Genomic DNA, 20867 nt, shown 5'->3' with positions numbered 1-20867 from the left:
TCTCTTGCCCCAAGTCTACAGGGCCAGCAGCCCAGGGGTACAACAGCACTCAGTCCCTCTCCACATTTGGTGAGGTTCACACAGGTAAGTTAAAATATGCTGGGGTGACGCTACTGGGGAGCAAAGGGAAGAAGAGCCCTGCAGAAAGAAAACTGGGCAGGCCGGGGCCAGTATCCTCGAAGGCACCTGTGCTGGCCTTGTGGTCTCTGATACCAACTGTTCCTTAAAACTGAACAACAGCTTTCATGACACAGCCGAGGAGACAGAGTCTCTTGTTGGAGACACTGCTCAATAATAAGATAATAAACTGTTGGGCTGCTGGTGTCATCGAGGGATGAAAATAACACACCTCACGCTTCCCTTTCTTTGTGTAGGCCATGTTGATGAAATCCAGCTGGCCCTGCACTCTCCAGTTCCTGCGTGGTTGATGGCACAAGGGTGCACCGAGGTCTGGGCCTGGGGGTCCTGTTCCACGCTGCATGAGGTACATGGAGCAAAGTGGAACAGAAGAGAGAAGGGGAGCTGTTTGCAGGAGCTAGTCCGCGCTAGAATGCTGGGGTTGTCTGGGCGGTCGACAGCAAGCGGGCCTGGAGGTCTGGACCACACTGGGTGACCTGGGACCCCTGGAGGTGACCCTGATGGTCAGGTGGTACTGGCCTGGGCCGCCCTACCAGTTCCAACCTGACTCAGACTCCAGGTTCACAAACGGTTTGAAAACACCCTCCCTTCTCAGTGGTACGCAGGGTGGCTACTGATCTAGATGGAGATTAGTGTTTTCCGGCGGAGTTTTCTGGTACATTACCTTGACTCAATGCATGGCTCGCATGTGGTGTCCCACCACCAGCCCGCGCGGGATCACAGCACTCCGCAGCCAACCACGGGTGGGTGGTGCTAATTTGACAGCCATAAGGAGGGAATCACTTCCTCGGTGCAGTTTTTATAGTCTGTTCTTCAGTCTCTGCCACTGGGGTGGAAGAAATGAAGATGTACAGCTTACCCGGTGTGTTTACATGCATGCAGCTGATATTTTCTTTGTAGATTAATTGAATTACACCTATAAAATACTTATGCTGCCTGCTTATCAGTCTAGAGGTGATTTCGAACAATTAGGGGAATCTGTTTGCCTTACTAATAAAAGATTACTACCACAGCCAAGCAACACTGGAAGACTGTTCTCCACTCAGAACATCCATGGGGCGGGGTGGGGGGTGGGGTTTCACCAGGTCTTCTTTCATGATTTCCCAGGGAAACATAACTCCACCCAGGTGTAGGAACTCTAAAAGCTCAGAGTTCCAAGTTCCTTGCTGTTCAGACCCAGGTGTCTGCATGACACTCGGGCACTCCTGGGTGGCGCCTTAGGAAGGTGGTGGGTCCTAGGGCTTGAGGGCTCTCTGTGGCTGTGGCCTGGAAGGGACTGACCCCCCCCCGCCCTCCTCCCTGGGTCTCGCTCCATTTCCTGTCCCCCATGCTCCTCTGCCGGACTGTCCTGCCTCAGAGCAGACTATGCACTGAAATCGTGAGTCAAGATAAACCTCTCCTTTAATTGTTGGTGTCAGGTCTTGAGTCTCAGCAACAAGGAAGCAACTAAGACAAAGTACAAAGCCATCTCCCTCGAGACCCCAGCATAGTCAGAAATTCACAAGGAAGCAGGGAAGCTGATGCTACTGGAGGGGTGGCGCCAGCCCGGTTCTGTTTCCTAGCCTGGTAGTCATAAGTCATGTGATCTTGAGCAGGGCCTCATGTGGGCCCTGGCTCCTCCCTGCAACCTGGCAAGCTGGAGACTCGGAGCTGGGCACAGATTCCCAGACAGCAGGGGCTGATGGAGGGGCTCCAGGTTGAGTTGGAGCCCAGAAAGGACGCATGGGCTCTCAAACACCAATGGTAAGACAAAACAGGTAGGTGGAGGGAAGGAAGGAAGGAGGGGAAGGTGAGCATGCAGGGGGGGGGCGAGGAGCAGGAGGGGAGTGGGAGGGGAGGGGGACGGGGAGAAAAACACTTCCTGTCTGTTCCCTGCCGTAAACACCCATGGCTAGGCAGGGTAGGACCAGCTCCACACCAGCCCTCAATCTGCCTGTTGAGGCCTGGGCTCCTGCTCCCCACTGCACCCTGTTCACATTCCAGTCACGGCGTACCTCGAGATCACTGTTAACGCACACAGCTGTGCAGGTGAGACACCTGTCACCCTTAGCAGCATTCACCCGTCACATACCCTTCCCTGTCTTCCCGCCTAGGCCTCAACGCATTCTGGTGACTCCCAGCAGGGCAGGACACGGGACTGCACTGCCACCACTGGTGTCCACAGGTGGTTCCCCACGGGTCACACATAACACACTGATGTCCAGCATCCCCCAGCAGCTGGAGAACAGTGGCACTGGAGGGGAGGTGCTGTCCAGTGGAATCCCCTGGGAGCTCAATGGGGCCAATGTGGTGGCAGAAGCTGGTGGCACACCTCTGTGGCCCACCAGGACCTGCTGTCCCTGACCCCAGCCCACGGGAGGCACACAGCTTCCGTGAGTATGCATGTGCACAGGTGTGTACATGCGGATGAGGACGAGCCACGCTTATGGTCACATGTACTTGGCGTGTGAAGTCAGAGCATTTACAGGGACAGAACCTATTTATCAATGACCCACTGGCATGCAGGGATCAAGTACCCTGAGTGAAGCCCTACTAGGCTGAGGCTGGTGCTCAAAGCCCCTGCAGGGTCCAGGGAGCCGTGCAGGTGAATCCGATTCTGTGGTGTCAGCACTGAGCCCAGAACAGCAAAGCCCAGTGTAGTGCTCACATGGCCATCGCCAAGGACCTTCACAGGGAGCTGGGCACAGGGTGGTATGAGAGCTGCAGGTCTCTGGCTCCAGGGACAGTGGGGGCTGAGGAGCATGGGAGAGGCAAGGGCCAAGCCAGGGAGGGGAACGCTGACTATGCAGGCCCCAGGCCATGCTGGGCACTTGGGCAGTTAATCTGGCTGGAATTCGATGGCCCTGCAGGCTTTACAGCCAGGGACCTGATGTGTGGGGGTGGAGGGACAGGCACCCCCCCCCACCTGCCAGAGTCACGTATGCAGTGGACAGGGCAGGTTGGAGATGGCAGAGGGTTCTGGTGTGGACACCATAGAGCTTTGGCCTGGACTTCATCACCCCAGGAACAGCCAGGTCGAATGGAGGGAGCTGCAGGTGGGGACCTGGAGGGCAGAGCAGCCTTAGGCTAGAGGGTGCCACACTGAGAGCCAGGGTATGATCTCCAGTGGGGCTGGGGCTGGAGACTCTGGGACCCTGCCTACTCCAGGTCTCAGGAAACCTCAGGGCACAGCCCTGCAGCCCAGGTCGCTGGCAGCCTGGGGAAGGGGGAGGCCAGCGGGGACAGGTGCAGGTGCCTGGGCTCATCCCCCAGTCCTGGGGCCCTGGCAGTGCCAACACCTGTGCGTTCTGCAGAGTGTGTGTCTCCAGTCACACAAAATTCATGTGCTTCTGACAGAACAACATAAACCCTGCATGGTTCCTCACCGCTTTCCTGTGCTGGCCATTCTGGGCACCTCCAGGACCATCTATCGGCACCAGCACAGCCATGAACACGTGGGGCAGGGCTCAGTCAGGTGACACCCCAAGGGCACGTGGCCAGTGTGCAGGGAACCTGGAGATGGGGCCTCAGACACCATCCCTGTTGTGAGGCAGAGGGAGATCAAGCATCTGCTCAGAGTTCTGATCCGTGCATATGCACCCCAGGACCTCCCAAGCGGGGTCTCACTTAGATGCGGCTGTGGAGGGAACTGTACAACCCCAGACCCCAGCACAGATGTGGACCTGTGTCCAGGTCACCCCTCACTGGGACCGTGAAGTCCACAGAAGTGAGTAGGGGGTAAGGCATCATTAGGACACAAGGTCAAACCGATCTTAGCTAATCGGAAAGTGGCCACTTCCGGCCCTGACTGGTTCTGTGTGGAGGAGCTGTACGCTCTTCAGGGGACGTGGAGAATGGCAGGTCCATGCCTTTAGGCCTCCTCCACACAATCTCCAGGCCACTGGCTGAGTCCACCGAACCCAGGGCTAGGTCCCAGTGTCCCCTCACACTTTCTTTAAACTTGGAAGCATATTTGTATCTGAGCACTTCTGCATGGTCTAAAACCTGGCCAGACGTGCAGGCCTCAGCACAGGGTGGTGGCCGCTCCCGGCCCCGAGCCCAGAGGCCACTGCATAGAGCCAGGCTGCCGCTGCATAACGAAACAGACACTCAGCCGCCACTGCCAGCTGCTTATAGGAGGAGGACTGGCTTCCAGCCTCTGCCCCTCCCACAGGCATTCCTCCCCACCTGCCACCCGCAGCCTCTGAGCAGATCAGGACCTTCAGACGCCTGTGGTGTGTGCAGGTTGTGTTTCCTTCTCCTGCCCTGGGCCCACTCCTCCCGGCCAGCTTTTCCATGACCCTGAGCTCGCTGTGGGAGCTAAAGTCTCTCTCACAGTGGGGGAGGCTCTGGGCCCCTGTGGTTCTTGTCCTTCCTAGGCACCATCCTCCTCCTCGATGCTTGCTCTTTCTGCTAGTCCCCTGCTCTTTGCTCTGAACCTCGGTCTCCCAAGCCCATGTCCTTGATTCCCCAGCAACCCTGCACCCCTGATGGAGCTTAAGGGGCTTCAGGACAGTTACTGTCCAAGAGTGACCCCAGCCCAATGGACCACTTGAGTTTAAGAGCTGAAAGGAACCATTCCTCCATGGCTCCTGGCATCTACTGCCCCTTGGAGGACTCTGGGGACCCTTGCAGCCATCCTGAAATTTGTTCACAAATTCCAGCAGTGTTTAGAATCTGATCTCTGCGGCTGGGGGGCATCAGCCTCTTTGAAAGGAGCCCTCCAGCCACTGGGAACCGGGTTGTCCCCAAGGAGGATACAGGCCAAGAGCCACTTTCTCCCTCTACCCCTGCTGGAGTGGCTATGGCTGTCATCTGAGGGTAAGTAGCTTCCTGCCCTGAGCCGCTGCAGGCCTGCTTGGGTCCCAGGACCAATCTGCTTCCCTGGCCTGGGCAACCATGTGTCCCTTCCCAGCTGCCAAGCACTGGTTCCCATCACCTCTGCCTTGTTCTTTTGTGTCTTGGGTTTACTTCCTTTAAAAGGGTCACTTCACTGTCATTCCACAGAGGCTCTGGTAGATGGAGAAAGTTTAAGAGCTGAAAGGAACCATTCCTCTATGGCTCCTGTCATCTACTGCCCCTTGGAGGACTCTGGGGACCCTCGCGGCCATCCTGAAATTTGTTCACAAATTCCAGCAGGTGGTTAGTGTTTGTGGCCAGTCCAAGGACTGTTTGGGTCTGCGTGAACAGAGATGAAGCCATTTGGCCGTCCCATCCCCCATGAGGAGATGGAAGGCAGGAAAGTACACCCCGCACTCTGGTGTGTATCCCTAAGAGTGGTACAGGCAGCAGCCCGGGGCCAGTCCCTGAGGCTGCCTCTACAGAGGACTAGGGACAGTGCCCATGCACTACTGTCCTGAGGACAGGGCCACTGCTCCTCTGGGCCCTGTTGAGGGAGCTGAGGGCCCAGCCCTCCAAGGGGACACAGACCCACAGCCACATGGCCCATGGGACAAATACCTCGGGATGCTGCAGGCCAGGCCCTCATCCCAGGCAGCGGCTGGTGAGGTTCTGCAGCCTGGAGCAGACAGGAGCCTGCGCGGTAGAGGTGTGATCCCGCAATGCTATGGCTGAGTGGGCCAAGCACAGCTGGACCCCACCGGTAATGACTGGAACTGACATGTGCCCTGCCATCCCCGCTTTGTCTTCTCCTCTGGGCACTGGGGATAGCAGAGTTGCCCCGGGGTGGGGCCTTAGTGTCCACCTCAGTAACTGGGACCCTGGGACCGTTCTAGGGAGATGGAGCTGTGTCAGCCAGGAAGTGGTTCTGCTCCTTCCATTCCATGACTCCACTTTCTCCTTCACTCTCTGTGGCCAGGACAGCTTCCTGGGACAGGAGATGCACTGATTGGGGAGAGGGCTCCTTTGTCCCCTGTCGGTGGTGTTCTGGTACCTGCCCAGGACTGGCTCTGCACAGTGTGAGGGAAGAAAAGCCCCTTCTCACCCCTCAACTTCCTCTTCGCCTTTATCCCTGCCATCCACACTGTCACACCCCCACATGGGGTAAAAAGCAGAGTGACTTTCTGTTCTGGTCTCTGTATAGATGTCCCCAGGGTCTCTTGAATTCACAGCTGGGACTTTGGGGAGGTGACTGGATCCTGGGTTCAGAGCAGATATACTAGGGGGTCCTGGTGAGGTTGAGGGGTAGGGATCTGGTGGAAAGTGGCAGGGTTGGAAGGACCCTGGGGCATGGCCTAAGGGTCCAGCTCCCTCCCAGCTTCTCCCTTCTGCTTCCTGTCCACCATGCTTGAGTGGCTATCCACTGCTGGGCCCCTCTGCTCTGCCCTCCTGCCTTGGAGCCAGCCCACCAGGGACTGAAACCCGTCTTCCTTAAGCTCTGGGTGTCAGTGTCTCCCAGCAATGAGGAAAATGACTGAGACTTCCCCACATTACACGGGCAAGTCCACCCTCATTTGTTCTGGACATTTCAGCAAAGGGTGTGCAGATGAAGGACAGGCAGGTGATGCCATGAGCCTGGCAGGTCAGCCCTGGGGGACCCTGTTTTCACTGGGGCAGCACACCCCCAGTCTGCTTCCTGAAGAAACCCCTGGAAGCCAGGCCCTCCAGTGGCTGAGGTTCCTTCCCTGCACAGCCCTAGGCTCCACAGCTGTAAGGGTCTGGAGATCTTTTCAGGTTGCAAAGGGCCCTGGAGCAAAGGGAAAGGAGTCAATCTCCACCGACTGTGGGTCACTTGCCCTCCACATGCAGGTTCCTCTGCTGCAGAGTGGTGGCCCCACAGTGGCCTCATCCAGCTGTCCAGATGCTGGATGCACTACGAGAACACCTGGCAGGTGGTGGGTACCCAGTACCTGTTGCTGCAGCTGTTGACGAGACCCAAGATGGCTCCAGTCTGTCCTGCCCTGCTCTGCCAGGGGTGGATGTCCACCAAAATCGAGGGGACAGTGGCCCAGGGTCCAGGAGGGGACGTAAAACGCATGCTGAGTGGCGGGTAGGGGCGGAAGTGGGTCTCCCCATGCTCCCAGCCCTACTGTAGGCCCACTCCTCCTCTTTGGCGGCCCATCCCTCCACTCTGCCCACTCTACTACCACTAGCCCCTCAAAGAACAGGGCTTGGGCACCATGAGACAGCACTGACCAGCTGTGAGCAGGTGCCCCTCACAGCTGCATGCAGCAGTCGTCAGCCCTGTGCTCTGTGACAACTGTCTGCACCCTCAGGAGGTTCACTCCAGTGAAATTATAAGGTAACTCGAGACAGTTGCTAGAGTCATATGGAGAAACTTAGAAACAGAGACACAAAGCAGGTCCAGGCAGAAGTCTCAAGCAGGATGCTGTCTGCTGATTGTAATTTCATAGGCAGAATAAAAATCAGCAAGGAAGTTTGCACACTAGGAGCAAAAGGGTACAATTAAGTGTTAAAACCTATTCTAAAAGCTACAGTGGTTAAAGATACGGGACTGACACCAAAATAGACAAAAAGGTCCAAAAACAAAGTCCAGAAACAGAACCAAACATAAGCTATTGCAACATCATCATTATCAGATAGTACATGTACTATCTAACATCTAATAATGATGATGTTGCAATAGCTGTAGAAGAAATGTCTTTTTCAGAAATATTTAAATGCAAAGGAATTGAAATTATCCCATGCATACTATCAGACTACAGTTCAATGAAATTGGAAATTCATGCCAAAGGAAACCACAAATTCATGGAAATTAAATAGTACCTATCGAACAACTGATGGGTCACAGATGAAATTAAAGATGAAAATTACACAGTTTTTACAGTTGAATGATAGCAACAATACAACATACCAGAACCTGTGGGACACAATGCAAAATTTACAGCAGTAAATACCCATATCAGGAAAGCAGAGCAAGCGCATATAAACAACTTAATGGTGAGCTTCAAACTTCTAGAAAGAGAAGAGCAGGCTAAGCCAAAAGCTCGTATGAGGGAAGTAATTATAAAGATCAGAACAAAAATTAACACACCGGGCCTGGGGATTTAGCTCAGTGGCATAAGCGCCTGCCTTGCAAACAGGCAGTTGTGAGTTTGATCACTGGTACCGATAAAAAGGAAAAAGACAAAAAAAAAAAAATTAACACACCACAGACTAAAAAAGCAATACAAAGAATCAATCACACAATTGGTTCTTTGAAAGATTAAATAAAATTGACAAACCCTTAGCCAAACTTATTTTAAAATGGAAAGAAAAGACTCAAACCCACGCAATGAGGAGTGAAAAGGCTGAAATCACAACAGACCCTGCAGAAATTCAGAAAATCATCTATGCCTACTTTGAAAGCTTGCATTCAGTAAGATGGAAAACACAGAATAGCAGATTCCTAGATATATATGAATTACCAAAGCTGAATCAAGATATAAAAATCCTAAATTACCCAATATCAATAAACGAATGGAAAACCCATCAAGCATGATGTGCAGTCTCCCTATTTTGAACAGCTTCGTGAGGTACGTGATATACCATAACCCAGACAGGCAGCGAGTGATTTGGCAGGACAAAGGCACACACTGGTGGAACCACCCAGGTCAGAGAATAATTGTGTCCATCACGCCCACAGCCTTCTCATGTCTCAGTAGTCCAGGCAAACTATCCTGTTTTTATCACCAAAGCCCAGTGTGTGCACTGGGATGCCCAGTGAGTGGAATCCTCCCTCATCTCCCTTCTTTCATGCAGTGGGGTTATTTTGAGATGTGCCTGGGGTCGAACCTGTCACCAATTTGAGCCTTTTCCTTCCCGAATTGCATCCTGCTGTTGGGTACCCCTGGCTTTCTGCGCCATTTACTAGCTGATGGCCATGGGGCTCACGACGGTCTGGGCTACCCCAATGAAGCCCCCTGCTTGGCAATCAGCTTTGTTCTCTTGGGCTGAGTGCTGTCTCTCTGAACTGGGATTTGCTGAACCTGTATAGGAATTGCCAGGTGTAATTCTTAAAGGAGTTGTTCTGGTGTTTTCTTAAGTGGCTGCAAACCTGGGCGCCAGCAACTTAGGAGGCCTCTGATTTTTGTCACCTCCTCCCCAACACTTGGTTTTGCCTGTTTTTTTTTTTAGTATTATTTCAACACCCTAGTGGGTGTGGTACATCTCAGAGCTGGCCGAGCTACCTCCTGGTGACTAATGACAAGTACCTGTGAAGGCACTCTTAGCCATTACTGTGTCTCCTCCCATGACATGACTTTGAAGTCCTTTGCCATTTTAAAACTGGGTCATCTGTCATCTCATTCTTGACTTTAAGGGTTCTTTATATACTAGGTGCAAGTTTTTCTTATCAGACACACAGTGCACACATCCTTTCTCCCAGCTTGTCTCTTATCTTTTTCCTGCTCAATAGCATACTTTGGAGGCCCAAAGTCCTTAATTTTGATGACATTTATCATTTTTTTCTTTTATGAATCCTGCTTAGGGCGTCACCCTCGAGAAATCTTTGCCTAACCTTCCACCACAAAGTTTGAAAGTTTTGAATTACAAAAAGGAATAGGAGCAAAGAGGGAAGACAAATGATCTCCTGGATTAAACTGTCTGAATTCATATTTATCAAGTGCTAATTTGTCTAGTAGATAAAGGACTTCTACAAACCAATGAGCCAAAGACCAGCCATCTCGTAGAATAAAGTTCTAAAAGAAACACGCGGCCGTTCACAGAAAATGAAATAGATTTGTCTCCCATATGAAACTCCTGCTTTACTCATTAAAGAGAAGTGCAAGTGAAGACCAGAGGAAGACCATGTCATCCACATCCTTCTCGGGCTGCCAGAAACCAGAGCTGGACCACAGGCCAGAGGAAAGAGTCAGGGTGATGGCACCCTTGGGACTTCGGGGAACCCACAGCCAGCCTGGTCAGGATGAGGCCGGCTGTGTAGCAGGGATTGGGGCACAGGTCACAGCTGTGCACTGCACACTACAACAAAACAGAAGGGTCTGAAGAGTCCAAACACAAAGAAATGGTAATGATTTCAGGGGATGGCTATCCAGATTTGATAGTTACACAGGCTGCACATCTACAGAATTATCCCAATGGTTCCCCATAAATACATGTTACACATCAATAAAAAGATAAAAAATATTAAACACACATAACAGAAATTGCCTCCAGGAGGTTTAGCTCTGTACGGACATGTGAAAAATGTATGTTGGCTACTGCAGCGCTGGGCCTTACACTCCAGGCTGGAGGTGAGTGGTGGACAGGTGACCAGAGGTGACTCCTGCTCCTCCTCATTGGGCCTCCATGTGGGGCGAGCTGCCTTCCTGTTTCCTGTCCACCCCAAAACAAAAGAGGAGGGGCTGGGGCCGTGAAGGACAAGGCAGAGGACTTGTTTCTCAGGAGGAGCTTTAGTGTGTGCGCGCTTCTGCACGCATTGATCACCTGAAACCCCAGAAAACAGGAGAGTAGGTTCAGAGGGGGCCCAAGATTTGCGGAAGGCCCTCAGGCTGAGCTGGCACCTTAGAGAGAGCGCACGCCTCGCTGAGCGCCATGGTACCCAGGCCTGCTCCCACACCTTGCAGTGGCCCCAAGGTTAATATCTGGGGCTTTGTTTTCTTCTTTCTCTCTTTTTTTTTTTCTTTCCTTCCTTGCTTCCTTTCTTCCTCCCTTCCTCTCCCTCCCTCTCTCTGCCTCTGTCTCCATCTCTGTCTCTCTGTCTCTTTCTCTCTTTGCCGTACTCAGGATTGAACCCAGGGACACTGGCTCCCCCTGCCCATGATGCTCCCCCGGTGCTGGAGAAGGCAGTGCCAAGGTCAAAGTGCAGACTCCGTGGTTTGCTGTGTTGTTCTTTCTCTCCCTTGCAGCCCAAGCAGGCCCAGTAGGGTGTATCAGTGCCCAACTTTGACTTTGAGGTCCTCCTCCTCCCCCAAAAGCATCAATCTGGAACTGTTTGTTTTGCACAGCTGTACCTCCCACTTCCGTCAAGCCACATTGATCAATCAGAAAGAAAATGTCCATGAGGACACATGGAATTGTAGCCTCTGCTCAGACTGGAGGCCTGGGTGCCCATGGCCAGTGCCTCCTCCTGCCCCCAACAAGGCCACACTCTTGCACCTGGCAGTTGCGAATCATTTCTTAATGTTTGGCTTAATACACACGGATTCCTTAAACACTGAAATAAATCAGCAAGCTGCATCCGAATCTGGAGATCTCTTTCTTAACGTGGAAGATGGAGTCTTTGCACACGGGGAGGCTCAAGGCAGCATGACAACATAATTAGAAGATTGTTCCTGGGAAGGGAGCGGCGTTCTCGCACAGTGCTTGCTCCTCTGTAAGATTATTCTCCCTGAATAGCTAATCAGCTTTCTCCTGCTCCCCAAATCCGGCTGTGCCTCTCTCCAGTGCCTCTTCCCAGCTCTGTGCAAAGCATGACATCTCAAGGGGAAATTTCAAGTGTTAACCAACTGAGCAAAAAGCTCAGGGAGGCTGCGGGGAGACAGGCCTTCAGTGGATTAACAGCTATTGCGCAAGACAGCCTGTCACACCTGGGCTGACCACGGGGACAGGTGTGCTGATCTCTGCTTCTGCTCAGATCTCAGTGTCACCCTGAGAAGAATGAGGGCAATGAGGACAGGGCCCCTGGAAGCCAAGTTGAACACATGGGTTTGGACCCCTGGAGGGGACAAGGCAGGAAGCAGGGCTCAGGGTGTCACCACTGCTGTGCCACCTCCACACCTCCCTGGAGTGTTTGTCCTGGGGACCAAGCACTCTGGCCCTGTGCTGCTCCAGAGGAAGGACCTGGTCTGAACCACCCAGAGTGGGGACAGTGTCTCCTCGCTCAGGTCCTTGGACACCTGGGCAGAGCCTGGAAGGGCAGAGTGGAGGTGTGGGAGGTCCTGCCTGAGCTCCTGGGGGCTGGGACACAGCACACTTGCCCTTCTGGGTGAGTGGCAGGGAACAGGCTTGTTCGAAGGGTCACTGATGACCACACTGTGGAGGGGCAGAAGCCGAGCCATCTTGGCTAGAGTGGAGACCTGTGCCATTCTCCCTGGCACTCCCGAAGCTAGCGAACACACCCCTTCTTCAAGGATCAAGTGTTTTTGTTCCCATTTCACAGGGGAGGTGAGGAGCTGGGTGAGGGCAGTATCCTAACACAGCCTCAGGGTCCAGCTCATGGACCAGGCTCCAAATCATGAGTTTACCCACACAGATAAATAAGCACACGGGAGTTGGGGCTATCAAGCTTAGCTAAGCTGCAAGGGTAAGGAGGTGGAGGTCAGGCAGGGCAGGGGCACCCTACTGCATCCCCCGTGCCCCTACTGTGTCCACTGCCACCCCCCACAAGCCTCAGAGCCTGGCAGCTTCAGTCCTTCTCCCTCTGGGGCAGGGCCTCCCACTCTCTTGGTCTGAGCCTGCACCCCAGAGAGATGTGTTCAGACTCTGACTAGGGATCCTGGATCTCCTGAGGCCACTGTGTGCTTCCAGGCTGAGGCCCTGTCCCTTTGGAGGTCAGCGCCCAATGACTTGGCTCACTCCTCGCCTCTTGAGGCTCCCTTGCCTCAGCAGGCAGCATCCGAGTGCTGCTTCCTCCGAGTGCCCAGCTCAGCCTCAGCCCTGATCCATGCAGGAGTCTGGCAGTACCTTGTCCACATTGCACTCCGCAGCCCACGTGGCTGTCCAGCTGGTGTCCCCTCCTCTCCTACCCCTCCTGGGCGGCTTGTGGGGCCAAGGCCTGAGGCTGCATGCACAGCCTCTCCCTATTTGTGGCTGGGGTCCTGCAGAGGAAGGGGATCCTGTTCAGGTGCTGAATCTGTGTCTCACCACAGCACCCTGAAGAGAGACAGCACAACCTCAATGCCCAAGGGGTGACCTCCTCCAAGGGGTCACTTCTGGGCCCAAGGGAAAGCCTCCCAATCCTTCCCTGAAGTCTCCACCCTTGCAAAGACCTTGCAGGGTGGGATGACCTTCATTTAGCTGCTGGACACGGAAGCCCCCTGGACACGGAAGCCCTTCATCGACATCAGTGACAGTGCTGTCAGCCCAGGAAGGAAAATGCAGGCAGAGTCCTACCTGGCACACTTGCCGAAGCAAGTGCTCTCAGCACTGTCCCTGGCCCAGCCCAAGTGAGAGGCTGTGGCAGAGCAGAAGTGGCCAGGAGCCAGGGTTGCCCAGAAGCTGCCTGTGCTGCATGGCCACCTGTCCCACCCCGGCTTGCTGGCCCTGTGTTGGGACCACATGAGAAGCAGCAGGCTTTTCACCTGATGGGCACGGCCAAGCCCCAGAGGCTGGACAAAGCCACCTGCTGCTGACACTGGCTAAGGCCAGAGACTGAGGAGGAGGTCACTGCCAAACTCGGGTTGCAGCATCCCCAGATGCAGAGAAAACCACAGGGTCGCCCTCCCTGCAAGCAGGCATGGAGCCGAGGTCCACACTGTGGCTCACATGGCTTGACAGGATGCCTTGCTGACATTGTGTCCGAGGCTGGGCCGGTTGAGTTCACCAACAGGATGAACCGAAGCTTCCTGAAGCCAAAAATGAGACGCCTCTGCCGCTTGCCTGGCCAGCTGCAGGTTCTGTCTCCAGCCAGCCTGAAATCCCCGAAACCCAAACATGCCAACTCCCCAACGGACACTGAACCCACATGCCAAAGAGAGCTCGGCATGGCATCAGACTGAGAAATTGGGGTTGTGTTGTCTTGTCTACAGTGTGAGGAGCAGTCAAGTCAGGGTGACATCGAATGAGGTCACGTGGCTCTCCTGGGACCACTGCACCTGGGGATGTGGCACCTGAGTCCCCAGATAGTGAGTGAGGTTGGGTGGGCACAAGTCAGGACGGAGAGAGGAGCTGGGGCATCCACTGGCCGGTGACCTCCTTCCCTGTGCCAGGCTGGACTACTCTTTGTGATTGTGACGTGTGGCCACATTTTGTCGTCCGTGAGAGTGGCACCGTTACCACACAGAAGGGCGGTTTGATTTCCTGCACTTAACACAAATCACCGGGGAAATCATCTCATCAGCAGCTCCTCCAATTTTAATCAATTGCTTATTATTGCCACATGTCCGCTTATCGCCATGATTCCTGCTGTGGGAAACCATCACACTCCAGCCAGTGTGGCCTGGCAAGGGGTAAAGTCCCTCGTTGACCGAGGCAGGCAGGATGGTGAGGATCTGGAGAGCAGGTGCCCCCAGCCTGGAGCCCTCTGCCAGCACAGGTGCTGGGCCGCCCAGGACAACCTCTCCACCAGGAATGAAGGTTCTGGACATGGTGTCACCAACAGAGAATCAGGGATGCAGGTCTGGACTAATGCGGTAGCAGAACCTGCGCTTTCTGGACCCCTGAAGCCCTCGTGGACCCCAGAGGGAGCTCTGACTGCACCAGGCAGGACAAGGCTCCATTAGGGGTTCTCCTCTAGGGCACTGCGTTGCTGGGTGCCAGATTCCTGAGCCTGGGAGCTTCCTGTTTCAGGCTGAACCCCGCAGCCCATCTGGTGACTGCTGTGTGCAGGAGTGCAGTCAGTGTGGGTGGGGGCCCCTCCTCTAGCTGGCCCACTGCTACAGTGCCGCGGTGACTGAGAAGTGACAGGTAGTGAAAACACTAGTTACTCAGCCTCACAGCTAAGTTTTTGGCCATGCTGTTAAATGATAACTACCTCCTTTCTAGGAAGGTCCCGATTCAAAGTCAAATACTTCATCAGTAAAGTGAATGTTTTTAGCCAAAGTACACCTGAGGCAGAAGACAGTGCTGGGGACTTAATTCCCTGAGATTCTGGGGTTGGGGACAGAAACTTTGTTCCCAGGAGGCAGCAGGACAGGGAGGCTCATGTCCCCCATCCCTGGGGCCCCAGGAGGCCTGCAGGACATGCTCCAGGCAAGGGCCTCCTGCAGAGGGTGAGGTTCCCAGGGCTATGGCATCAAACTGCCACCCAAGGGTGGCCTGGGAATGCAGGCGCCTCATAGTCTGTGACAGCATTGATGGAGCCCAGGCAGACCCTGCATGGCCTCCTCAGTACCTGTGCTTGTGGGTGTCCCATGTCCCCTGTTTGCAGATGGCTGTCCTCTCAGGTCTCCAATGTTTTGCACTCTGTGCCTGTGTGGCTGTGGCCGAAAGTCCCTCCCCAAAGGGCAGTGGGCCTGTTAGGTCAGGGCATGGCTAGGGATGTCCCTTAGCTTGATGACCTCCATCAAGACCTGGCTTTGAAAGGAGATCCCCTTGCAAGCTCTGAGGGGCAGGACCCGAACACCTTTCTCTGGGAGACCGATATCCAAGTATGTGTCTCTCCATTCCGTGTGGTACACGGAAGCCTGGGTTTATCAGCAACTCTCAGGTTTTGTGGCCTGGAGGCCCCTGCGCATCTCAGCGACATGATGGAAGGACTGCAGGACCCGGGCCAGGCATCCGGCGGTGGCCACTCTGACTGCCCTGCCCCAGCACTCCCAGCAGGAGTGGGCAGCTCGGACTTCTCCCTCCCTAAAGTCCCTTCCTGTTCCCCTGAAGTACAGAACAATGTCCCCTGAGGCCACACACGAATCACCTAGGTCCAGGGTCCCTGCCACGCCGCAGACCCCCACCACCAGCCCCTGTGTGGGCACTGCCGCCCACTGGACTCGCTGGCCGCACAGGCCTGCAGATGCGGCAACGCTCACTACTGCTCTGCTGCCAGAATTTAAATGTTTTCTTCGTATTTAATTTCTGACAAATAAAAGTTGTATATGTTTGCAGTGTAGAACGCGGTGTTTTGATGTATGTACATGCTGCGAGGGAAACTGTGGCTAATTAACATATTCATCTCTGCTGGAGGGAATCTTAATGCAGAAGCCGCCTGGGAGATGTGGGGCTGCGGGAAGGCCCAGTCATGGGGGAAGCACTCTGAGACCAGAGCCGGCCCTGTGCGGGTCCTGGTGCCCCCACAGCCTCCTGCCCTCTCCCCTTTCTGCTGAGGCTCAGCTGTGCTCCCCTTCTGCCCAGCAGGGCTCCACACACAGCCTGCCTCCTGTACCAACACCAGGCCTTTCCCACAACCGGTGGCCCTCAGCACTGTCTCAGGGCATCTCCGGAGTCCATGACCACCTCTCATCCCTCAGGAGCTAGAGGAGGCACAGCGGGCCCAAGAGAGTGACACTCAAGGCCTAAGAGACCTGGGGGAGACAAGGACCTCCCAAAGCAACTCTGGCTTCCTTCTGCATGTTCAGTAATTCTTCTGAACACGGGGTTTGGCTTGGGTTTTGCTGGAAGCCGGGAACATAGTCTCCCAGCCGACAGCCCCATGGGGCTCTCTCTCGTCTGCAGCCTACAGGAGCAGCCTGCAGGGACAGCCTGTACGGGTACTATCCACCACACCATCCTGCCCCAGTGTTAGTTCAAAGCTGCCCCTGGGGACCTGCACTGTTCCAGTGAGGCCACAGCCACAGCCATGACCAGTACAGAAGAACCCCTGCTCTGGGGACACATGTTCTAGGAGCCTGAACAAAGCAGCTCAGAGGGCTAACAGTGGGGTTGGGGGCTATCGGGTGGAAGAGAGACCTGCACCCCAGGCTCAGGTGCTGCTTGACGGTATCCCCACCCTGACCACCCACACCTGTCATTTGGAAGTTTAATCCTATCAGCCAGGTGAGAGCAAAAGAAACCTATAAGAAGAGAAAGTTTTCTTACAGTCTGGATAATATACTTAAGTCACAAACCACGCCGATATTTTTAAAAAGTGAGGGTGCTGATTTACACCTCAGATAAAGATGTGCAAAACAACCCATTGAGTATAATTGGCTCTCAATCCTCCTGCCCATGACAAGCTTTTTAAAACAATGTCACACGCAGTAGCTAAAGGCGCCCAGACAGGCTAAAGGGAATAAGATGGTAGGAACCCAGGTTCCTGTCAAAGAGTAGCAGGGTCCCCAGCTTCTTTCTGGGGGCTTCTGTCGCAGGCAGCTGAGGAGAAGGAGGAGGAGAAGGACGCCATTACGCATGGGGAGGCCTCACACTCAGACTGGGCTCCACCAGCCCAGAGCCCCAGCGCCTTTGGAACCTCCATACCCAGGCGGGCTCCACATTCAGGGGTCAGACGCCACCATCTCCCTGGCGCTGGGACTTGCGTATTAATATTCAGGCCAGGAACTGCTTAGACTCACAGGACACAGGAGCTCTGCCAATAGCTCAGCAGGAGGCTGAACAGAAAGAGCTGCCAGTCACTCAGAATGGGCCTTTGTGAGCCTGGACAGCCCTGTCACCCGCCACTCGAGCCAGGGGCTCTGTGGGGAGGGACGCTGCCCAGACCAAAGCAGGCCAGGCGGGGTCTGCATGCAGGCAAGTGCCCTATCTGTCCTCCCTTGGTCCTCCCTGTGCCGGGGTCCCACAAGGAATCTGCATTAGAGCTCAGCAAGCCTAAAAGCTACCTTCCTCTGGACGAGCACTGTTTTAAGTGCCCAGTGGTCAGGTGGGTCAGTGTGTGTCAAACTGGACAGCACAGATTCTGGGATTTCTGTGGGCACAGGAAGTCCCATTGGTGCCACTCTTGGTGCATTTGTGTGTGTGCCCATGTGGATATGTATTAGTGCACGAGGGTCTCTGTGTTGATGTGTGTTGATGCAGGTGTGTATAGAAGCTGTAGCTGGGGTCTAAAGTGGGGGCTCCCTCAAGACACCCCTGTCACATGACTGCTGCTGTGCTGCTCCTAGCATGACACTGCATGCAGGAAGGAGGCTGCTTGAGCCAGTGCAGCTCTGGACAAAGGCCACAGGCACTGCTCTAGGACAAAGGTCCACAGGAGCCTGGCAAGTTCACCCTCACTTCCTGTGACCCAGCAGGCTCCCAGGGTCCAGTCGCCCACACACACTGCATCTGTCTGTGAGTGACATACAGTCACCTGTACTTCCTGCTTCCCCACAGTGACACTAATCATGCAGCCCACCCCCACTTCCTGTGACCCTGCTGTGATGCTAGCATGGAGTCACCTCCATCCCATGTCCCCGTAGTGAGCCTTGCACACAGTTCCCTCCACATGTGGACATCCATGGGGAACTTGCGTGTGGCTCCATTCACCTTCCTGTCCCTGCAGGCGTCTTCTGTGCCCTGCCCCTTACACAGGGCTGCAGCCCATCAGTGGCCACATCTCCTCCTGTCACACACCAATTCCCGGCTCCCGGCTCCTTGGAGGCAGTTGCTGCACACTGACTCTGGCCCAGGGCCATCGAGAGGGGTCTATGTTCCACAACTGATGGGGGAGATCAGCCTCATGGTCTCGAGTGGCTTTCACACAGTGTCCTCGTGTGTAAACCAGGCTCAGCATTATTGACCACTTGCTGGAAGGTTATGACGTTTAGAAAAAGTCACCAGTAAATCCACAGACCTGGAAGCGCCACACGAACAAGCACTGGAGAATTTGTGAATGAAAACATTAATGACCTAACATATTTTTATGGTTACTTTGCCTTGAGTAAATTACACAGACAATATCTTCCTGACTTGAAGCACATGGCCCTGACTGAGGTCAGCACATGCGCTGCCGTGGGATGCGGGGTTTCCATGTCCCTATCATGAGCTGCGAGGATGTGGAAACACATTGCCGCTTCCCACTGGGTTGGGAAAATCCTGAGGGAAGAAAAGCAGTCCACAAATACAAATTAGTACTGTCAGTCTCGATTCTGCCCCTCAAAACCCCATTTCCCAGCCTGCTATTAGGCAGTCCTACCACACTGCTTTGCCCGGTGTCTGAGGGGAGCCCTGGCCCCTTGGGAGCCCGGATCACATACCGCAGGCTGAGCACAGTGCTTGCTGGCTTCCCAGTTTGTGGGCCGTGTGTTGAGTCAGACATTTCACTGCCAAGCTTCTTCTTGCTGTACAACGGGGAAAACGCTCCTGAGACTAGAGTCTTTCCTCCATGGGAAGCAGCAAGAGGATTTTAAAAATGGAGGTGTTACTGCTGGTGGATAAGTCAATTAGCACAACCGCTACAGGATCAGCAAGGAGCATCTTTAGAAAACTCAAACTAGAAGTTCCACTGTACCCAGCTATTCTGCTCCTGTCTTCCTGCAGGAGTTAAAGACACCGTGTTACAGTGATCCGTGCACACCCATGTTCACAGCAGCACAGCTCACAATAGCCATGCCTTGGAAGCAGCCTACAGGTCCATAGCAGATGACTGCACAAAGAAATCATGGTGTTTACACACAGTAGAGCACTACTCTGTCATAAAGAAAGATGAACTCGAGATATTGGTGGGAACATGGATGCTCCTTGAGACCATCATGTTAAGTGAAATAAATCAGACACACAAGTCTGAATATTGCACAGTGTCTCTTGTATGAAAAGCCCAAAATGTAAATAAAGAGCAAAATAAGATCAGAAACAAGGAACTGGGTCTGCCCACACAAACACAGAGGTGATACCATGTGACAACAGAGGCAGAGATGGGGGTGATGCTTCTGCAAGTCGAGGAACTCCAGGGTCTGCTCAAGAAGGAGAGACAAGAAGAGCCTCACCCCAGCCTCCTTCAAAGAGACAGCCCCAGGAACCCCAGCCTCAGCCCCGGAAGACACTCACTTCACACTGAGCTGTGGCCTGGCTCCTTCCTGTTTTTCATGCTGAGACAGGTTCTTGCAGAGTCACCAAGTTGCTCAGGCTGGGCTGAACTGGCTTGCCATCATCCTGCCTGAGGCTCCTAGAGAGTTCCAGGGTCACACATGTGGTGACAGAAGTACCCACTACAGCTCCACCATGCCTGAAACCCTCTCAGCACACACCCACCGCCTCTGCCCCGTGGAAAGTGCCCGTCCTCAGCTGCCTGAGCTTCCTTTGAGGCTCAGCTGCTCCTGAACTGGGAACTTTGAAAGCAGCCGGTGAGAAGCTTCAAGAAGAACAGTGCACTCAGCAGGGGCGGCGGTGTGCGCAAGGAGACAAGGTCGTGGGAAACCGAGGCTCAGCTGCCCAGGCTGCTATGCTGCGAGATGGAGGAGCTCTGGCCCCAAATGCCAGCTGAGCTCCTAAGCCAACTTGCCAGGCAGTTGCAGGTGCGCACAGGTTGGTCCTTAGAAGTGGGCCTTGAAGCTACTGTGGCACCACATCTCTCCATCTCCAGCCCTCTCCAAGAACCTCCAGTTGGGTCTGCTCACCAGGCCCTCACAGACACCTGTGAGAGCCTCATGCTTGCAGCAAAACCCCTCACATGGATACAGGAGCCATGGCCAGCTGCCGCTCTCCTCCCCTCCCTCTGGCACTCGCTGCTCTACTCTCAGCTGCTGGACACCAAGGGCCTGCGTCTGCTCCACTTCCACCTGCCCCACACCTCGCCTGCTCCACACACACAGCACACAACTGACCAACACACATGCACACACCAGCACAGGGGCACATCTACCAGATGTGCACAAGCATACACAGGTGCCCGCACACGCACACCCAGAGACACACAAATGCAGGCATCTACACACTCACATCCATGTACACCCTCCTGAAAACACACACAGCTGCCAAGCACAAGCATGTGCACAGAAGGGCACATGGGTGGCACATGGCCTGTGAACTCACTCACACTCAGGGGCACACAAGGAGCACATAGCTCATTCTTGCCCACACACTACCATCCACACATGGCTCTGGCCCTGCCCGGCCCTGACCTGCACTCCTGGGCTGACACTGCTTGAGGCTCAGGTCCTTCACAAGGGGGACAGAGCTCATGGCAGCACATGGGCCATGGCATCACCGTGTCTCCCGTGGGCAGTGGGCAGCAGGCAGCAGCATCACGTGTCTCTCCCATGGGCAGTGGGCAGTGGACAGCAGCATCACCGTGTCTCCCATGGGCAGTGGGCAGTGGGCAGCAGTGTCATGTGTCTCCCATGGGCAGTGGGCAGTTGGCA

The 20867-nt window shown here is 54.5% G+C and overlaps 1 long non-coding RNA gene across 1 annotated transcript in view; it reads right to left on the bottom strand.

The window, feature by feature from the left end:
• The window catches only part of LOC111753834 (uncharacterized), a 147878-nt gene that overhangs the window by 54937 nt on the left and 72074 nt on the right, over positions 1-20867 (bottom strand). Inside the window, exon 4 of the long non-coding RNA XR_010046896.1 lies at positions 803-964. This is a non-coding gene — a long non-coding RNA (uncharacterized LOC111753834). The remainder of the gene's footprint in view (positions 1-802; positions 965-20867) is intronic.

Source organism: Cavia porcellus, unplaced genomic scaffold (genome assembly GCF_034190915.1).
Source record: "Cavia porcellus strain 051 isolate PalLab524CR breed Dunkin Hartley unplaced genomic scaffold, mCavPor4.1 scaffold_4, whole genome shotgun sequence".
NCBI lineage: Eukaryota > Metazoa > Chordata > Mammalia > Rodentia > Caviidae > Cavia > Cavia porcellus.
Note: the sequence above shows the minus strand (reverse complement) of the source record. Positions and strands in the feature narration are given on the sequence as shown.